At 47.5% G+C, this 7,286-nt stretch overlaps 1 pseudogene; it reads right to left on the reverse strand.

Annotated features, from left to right (window-relative positions):
* Positions 1 to 202: 202 nt before the first annotated feature.
* The window catches only part of LOC107123540, a 7,713-nt pseudogene continuing 629 nt past the window's right edge, over positions 203 to 7,286 (reverse strand).

Genomic DNA, 7,286 nt, shown 5'->3' on the forward strand with positions numbered 1-7,286 from the left:
ATAGGTTGCTCCACTTAGAGAAAAAAAAGAATACTATAAAATTTCTATCATATAACAACTTACATTATTTCGGAATACAGAATACAAAGTGATAAACTTATAACTTGTCAACTGTAAATCATTATTTTATATCTAGCTTTATTGATGCTTTTCCAATTCAAGTTCTCAAAGGTTATTTTTTCTATCATGGGGAATCATTTTCTTAAGGGATTATATATTTCGCATTCATTCTGTGTGAATCCTTTGATGGGCAGCAAGACTGTAACTGTAACCCCAAGCCCTTGGAAGGTTTTTCCCTGGTGTGAATTCTTTGATGCATGATGAGAGTATTTTTTCTTCCAAAACCTTTTCCACACTCCAAGCATTTATATAGGTTCTCCCCTGCGTAAATACTTTAATGGGAAGTAAGATTGTTACTGTGATTGAAGCTTTTCCCACACTCCAGGCATTTGTATGGTTTCTCCCATGTGAAGTCTTTGATGGTAAGTAAGACTGTTCCTCCAACTGAAGCTTTCCCCACAATTGAGGCATTTGTATGGTTTCTCCCCTGTGTGAATTCTTTGATGTCACTCCGACTGAAGCTTTTCCCACACTCCAGGCATTTGTATGGTTTCTCCCCTGTGTGAATTCTTTGATGAGAAGCAAGGTGTGCACTGTGACTGAAGCATTTCCCACACTCCACGCACTTATATGATTCAGTGTGAATTCTTTGATGGGAAGTAAAACTGCCCTTCCAACTGAAGCTTTTCCCACACTCCAGGCATTTGTATGGTTTCTCCACTGTGTAAATTATTCGATGGGAAGTAAGACTGTCACTCCGACTGAAGCTTTTCCCAGAATCCAGGCATTTCTATAGTTTCTCCCCTGTGTGAATTCTTTGATGGGAAGTAAAACTGCCCTTCCAACTGAAGCTTTTCCCGCAATCCAGGCATTTGTTTGATTCACTTGTGTGAATTCTTCGATGGGAAGTAAGTCTTCCACTTTGACGGAAGCTTTTCCCACACACGACATTTGTATGGTTTCTCCCCTGTGTGAATTCTTTGATGGGAAGCAAGACTCTTACTGTAACCAAAGCTTTTCCCACACTCCAGGCATTTGTATGGTTTCTCCCCTGTGTGAATTCTTTGATGGGAAGCAAGGTTTCCGCAGTGAATGAAGCTTTTTCCACACTCCATGCATTTGTAAGGTTTCTCCCCTGTGTGAATTCTTTGATGGGAAATAAGACTGACATTCCAGCTGAAGCTTTTCCCACACTCCAGGCATTTGTATGGTTTTTCCCCTGTGTGAATTCTTTGATGGGAAGTAAGATTGGAACGGTGACTGAAGCTTTTCCCACACTCCAGGCATTTGTAAGGTTTTTCCCCGGTATGAATTCTTTGATGGACAATGAGAATATCTTTTCTTCCAAAACTTTTCTCACAGTCCAAGCATTTATATAGGTTCTCCCCTGTTTTAATTCTTTGATGGAAAGTAAGACTTTTTCTGTGAATGAAGCTTTTCCCACACTCCAGGCATTTGTATGGTTTCTCCCCTGTGTGAATTCTTTGATGGGAAGTAAGATTGTCATTCGAGCTGAAGCTTTTCCCACACTCCAGGCATTTGTATGGTTTCTCCCCTGTGTGAATTCTTTCATGGGAAATAAGACGAGAACTGTGACTGAAGCGTTTCCCACACTCCAGGCATTTGTAAGGTTTTTCCGTGGTATGAATTCTTTCATGGGCAATGAGAGTATCTTTTCTTCCAAAACTTTTCTCACACTCCAAGCATTTATATAGGTTCTCCCCTGCGTAAATACTTTAATGGGAAGTAAGATTGTTACTGTGAGCATTTGTATGGTTTCTCCCCAGTGTGAATTCTTCGATGAGAATTAAGAGCGTTACTCCGAATGAAGCTTTCCCCACAATCCAGGCATTTGTATGGTTTCTCCCCAGTGTGAATTCTTTGATGGAAGATAAGGGTGCTACTCCGACTGAAGCTTTCCCCACAATCCAGGCATTTGTATGGTTTCTCCCCAGTGTGAATTCTTCGATGAGAATTAAGAGCGTTACTCCGAATGAAGCTTTCCCCACAATCCAGGCATTTGTATGGTTTCTCCCCAGTGTGAATTCTTTGATGGGAGATAAGAGTGTTACTCCGAATGAAGCTTTCCCCACACTCCAGGCATTTGTATGATTTCTCCCCTGTGTGAATTCTTTGATGGGAGGTAAGATTGTCACTCCGACTGAAGCTTTTCCCACAGTCCAGGCATTTGTATGGTTTCTCTCCTGTGTGAATTCTTCGGTGGGAAGTAAGACGGTCACTCCGATGGAAGCTTTCCCCACAATCCAAGCATTTGTATGGTTTCTCCCCTGTGTGAGTTCTTTGATGGAAGATAAGGGTGCTACTCCGACTGAAGCTTTTCCCACACTCCATGCATTTGTATGGTTTCTCCCCTGTGTGAATACTTTGATGGGAGATAAGAATGTTACTCTGAGTGAAGCTTTTCCCACAATCCAGGCATTTGTATGGTTTCTCCCCTGTGTGAATACTTTGATGGGAGATAAGAATGTTACTCTGAGTGAAGCTTTTCCCACAGTCCAGGCATTTGAATGGTTTCTCCCTTGTGTGAATTCTTCGATGGGATGTAAGGTGCGCTTTCTGCCTGAAACTTTTTCTGCATATCTGGCACGTATATATTTTCTTTCTGTTACGCATACTTTGGCGAATATTAATATCTGATATGTCAGTTAAACTTTTCTTGCTTGCAGTGAACTCCTCCCTGTTGTCTCCTTGACGTGTATTTTCCTGTAGAGAGTCATCCCCCTGCAAAAGACCGGAATTGTTCCTCCCTTTAGGTGGGTGTTTCCCCTCCTCCTTCCTTGGTGCATCCAAATATTCAAACTTCTCTGTCACGTCTGAATATGTACACTGTTTTTCCATCTGTCGGTGTTCTTCCGCTCCATTCACTGACAGCCACACATCGCCTACAGAAAGAAAGGGATGCCTGGTGTGAGGATATGACACTTTCCACAAACGCCTAATGTTGAGCAAAGGAGCACCTAAAGACTAACAAGGTTTTCGGGTAAAAGCTTTGAGATGTCCAGGTAGGGATCCGGGCTAGGGACGGTGGCAGAGGAGGGGCTGGGGGGCACCCCTCCACAGCCGTCCCCTCTTACTCAATCACTTCAGGCGACCGAGTGGACGGGATGCCACTCTGTTGGCTGATTCTTTTACAGTCGGACTGCCAGCTGACAGAGTGCAAGTCTAACTCAAGCCAGATGGGGGCAGCAGAGAGGAAACTGCAGCTTTACAAGGAATGGAGATGGAAAGGGCTTGGGAGTGGGCCAGGCCGTTCCTCACCGCCTTCTAAGACCAGGACGAGCAGAGTCAATCCCTCAGGAATTAGGAGATTCCTTCGAAACGTGGTGTTGGAGGATAGTTCTCCGCAGACCACCAAAAATAAAAATCAGTATCCTCTAGACCAGGGGTGTCGAACTCATTTGTTATGGGGGCCGGATCTGACATAAATGAGACCTTGTTGGGCCGGGCCATGTGTGTCATAAAATGTCATAGCAGGTAGCAGAGATAGAAACTTTACATAAAGGACAGAAACACAAAGAGAGAAGAAACTGAACCTCCTTGGCCTCCTGATAGCAGCACTCAAGAATATATCTCAGCAAGAAGCATGGAGACAGATCAGATCGAAAGCAAGTAACTGGGATAGGGCGAGTACCACCGCCGCATGTGCCAGGCGTCTATCTTCTCCTCCTGCTCTGGGAATTCCTCCTCCATTGACCCTTCCATCATATCTAAGCCATCTCACCACCCCCTCTCATAGATTTGCTTTTACCCTTTGCAAGATTAAATGCTGTACCGTCTGCAGAATTAACGGGACGTTTCTCACGAACTCCGTAGTCAGACAGGCTTTGTACCTGTGCTTCTGGCGAGATTGGGATGCTTGACACATCTCCTATTCCTTTGTTCTCATTGGTCAGCTCTTAGGTCATATTGGGTCCATCCAGTGTTATCAAAATACCATCTTCCACTGGAGCCACCTGCTGACAGATACTGACCCGACAATCACCACTTCAGTAGCAAAATACTTCGCTATTATAACAGCATTGAAGCGTAAGTGGTTGCTGGTAAGGGGAGGTGTGTACCTTTTTGGTTCTAATCGTTTTTTCAATTTTATGAAATAAAGGTCTTATAGTTTTATATTTTAAACCTTTAAACAGTTTATACTTTAATTGGATTTGAAATGTCAACAGTTTTAAGACTCTTACATTGGCATTTTACATGTTTGTTGTGTTCTGTGGGTGTGCTTGAGGCCTCCCAACCTTACTGGCGAATCTAGAGTGACTCTGAGCTTACGCCTCCAGTACCCGGGCATGACCTTTTACGGTACAAGCAGGCCACACTGACAGGTCCGGCCTTCATAACAAATGAGTTCGACGCCTCTGTAGAAAGGGTCAAGTGTACTTTCAAAAAGCGAACACAAAAGGAAACAGTGAGACGGTGACATCTCAATTGCTCTGCCCCTGTGCTCCCTTCCCCCACCCCCATGTGGCAATCTGCTGTGGAGACCCCCTTGCTAACCCCCCCCACACACAATTATTGGGAGAGGTAAACAGCTTCCTCGTCTTCACAGAATTATAGAATGTTAGTGTTAGAAGGGGCCTTGCAGGTCATCTAGTCCAACCCCCTGCACTCTGCAGGAACACAGCCGAAAGACAGCCCTACAACATACCCGAAAGATGGTCATCCAGCCTCCGCTTGAATATGTCCAGGAAAGGAGCATCCACCACCTCCCGGGGCAGACTGTTCCACTGCCCAACCACTCTCACAGTTGGGAAGTTTCTCCTGATATTTAGCTGGTAACGACACCCTTGTAATTCCCACCCATTAGATCTAGTCTTGCAATCCGGAGCAAGAGAGAATAGATCTGCTCCATCTTCTACATGACAGCCCTTCAAATACATGAAAACTGCAATCATATCCCCTCTAAGCCTTCTCTTTCCGGTTGCCCTCTTCTGGACACGATCCAGCTCGTCAACATCCTTCCTAAAATGTGGGGCCCAAAAATGGACACAGGACTCCAGGTGAAACCTGACCATACCAGAATAGAGCGGAACGACCACTTCCCGTGATCTGGACACAGTGCTTCTGTTAATGCATCCTAAGATTGCATTAGATTTCTTCACAGCCACATCACACTGCTGGCTCATGTTTAGCTTGTGATCAACCAGAACACCAAGGTCCCTTTCACATGTGCTGCCGTCAAGCCAAGTCCCTCCCATTCTATATCTGTGCCTTTGATCTTTACCTAAGTGTAGGACTTTGCACTTCTCTCTGTTGAAATTCATTTTATTTGTCTCAGCCCACATTATTATTGTTGTTAAATTTATATACCGCCCTCCCTGGAAGGGCTCAGGGTAGAGTACAACAATCAGGAATAAAGGAGTTAAAAACAAGAGTTAGAAAACAGTGAATGGTTAATAGCAGATTCAGAAGACTCGAATCCGGACTAGGCAGGACTTCCTGGGGAAGAGGCTGGATGTTATATGGGCATACTGTAGGCGCCAGATCCTTTACAATCGCATGAAACACCACTCTGTGCAGGGGGAGGAGGTAGAATGTGGTCACGCGAGAGCCGCCTCGGTTTGCGTCGAGTCACACCTCTGCCATAAGGCACGTGCTTTGCTCTGCAGGCAGAGGGAGCCGGCAGCATCAGGGCCCGGCATCTCTAGTGAAAGGGATCTCGGGCGAAACCGGGCTAGCCGACACCCTGGACAGAAGGAGACTGCGTTCCAGAGTGGACAGGACTGGGATCGACTTGGCCTCACAGCTATACGACTAGGAAGAAGGGAAGTGCCTCCTGTCCGAGGTCGAAGATCTCCGGGCACCATTTCGGCCTCCACAAGACATCCAAGCTCTTTTCCAGGCAAACTCTGAGGTTAAACGAGGCCACAGACATTCACCCGCCATTACGAGGAAGGCACAGGCGACACACAGTCCCAAGATGGCCCCTACCTGCCGATCACTCTTCTCGACCTCTTCTCGATCGCAGCTGGGGAGAAACGGCCCTTCCTCTTCTTCCAGCCGGGATATGAGTTCAGGTTTCGCACACGGAGGTCCTGTTTATTAGGAAAACACGCAAAATCAGACCTCTTCTTCTGTGTGCCCAGAAATTCAACAATTCCACGCCAGATCGACGGTCCCTCCAGAAACACACAACAGGCAAGTCATGGGGCTGGGATGGAGGACGGTATATCGGGTCAAGACGCGTCCCTCTTTTGTCACCCTGATACTCTGTAGGAGCAGGGATATGGGGCCATACACCCAAGTCTGGGCCTTTACGGTCCTCAGCCTCCGTATGCACAGATTGCAGATGGGGGCAGCATTTCCTCACAAAGTCGTGAGACCCTCCTTTTAAAAGGGTTGACTTTGGTTAAGCGTCAAGGTATAGACTGGAGGAAAGATAGAAAGGAGAGTTTTAAAATTGGTGGCACTCAAAGCACTTAAAATATCTCTCTGGGTCATTCCGAATTCAACAGTTACTAAGATCTTTGATGAGGAAGATGCCCGATTATGTCTCACTCGTGGCCAGTCCTTGAGAGAGTTGTGGGGCTGCCTGCGGTCCCTGAGGAATGCGAGAGAAGGAAGGCTGGATGGGAGAGAGGGCGAGAGGAGGAAGTACGGCACGGAGGAGGAGGCCCGGGGGGTCTGAGGAGGGGGAGACTTAGGCTGGAGACCTGGCCAGAAAGGGGGGCAGACAGGAGAGAAGAAAAGGCGGCTGAGCTCCTTCCACAGCCACACCTCATCCCAGGGAAGGGCAGGCCCAGACTAGAGGGAAGCCCCCTGCTTAGACCCCTCCAGCACCACCTCCTCCCGACCAGGCCTCCCCCCTGGCACCTCTTCTGAGGCCCTCTCAGGTGGATCAGGCCCAGGACTGCCAGGCAGGGGCTCCCCCTCTCTGCAAGGAAGGCACAGGACCCTCCCCACCTCAGAGGACAGAGGCAGAGACCAGCCACAGGGACCAGGGCAGACAGCCTGACACCACGTCCCTCCTCCTGAAGGGCTCCCTTATGGTCAACTCCTCACTGCAAGAGGGAGAGAGGGCTCCTCCTCACCCAGAGAGGCCACGTTCCCAAAGTTCTCCAGCATGACCTCCTTGTAGAGCGCTCTCTGGGCCGGGCGCAGCAGGGCCCACTCCCCCCGGGTGAAGTCCACGGCCACCTCCTCGAAGGACACCCCGGCCTGCAAGGAGGAGAAGAAGCAATTTCTCTACATTACACTGGAAAGCTGGT

The sequence above is a fragment of the Gekko japonicus genome, unplaced genomic scaffold, assembly GCF_001447785.1.
Source record: "Gekko japonicus isolate JY-2015 unplaced genomic scaffold, Gekko_japonicus_V1.1 scaffold5491, whole genome shotgun sequence".
Classification (NCBI taxonomy): Eukaryota; Metazoa; Chordata; class Lepidosauria; order Squamata; family Gekkonidae; genus Gekko; species Gekko japonicus.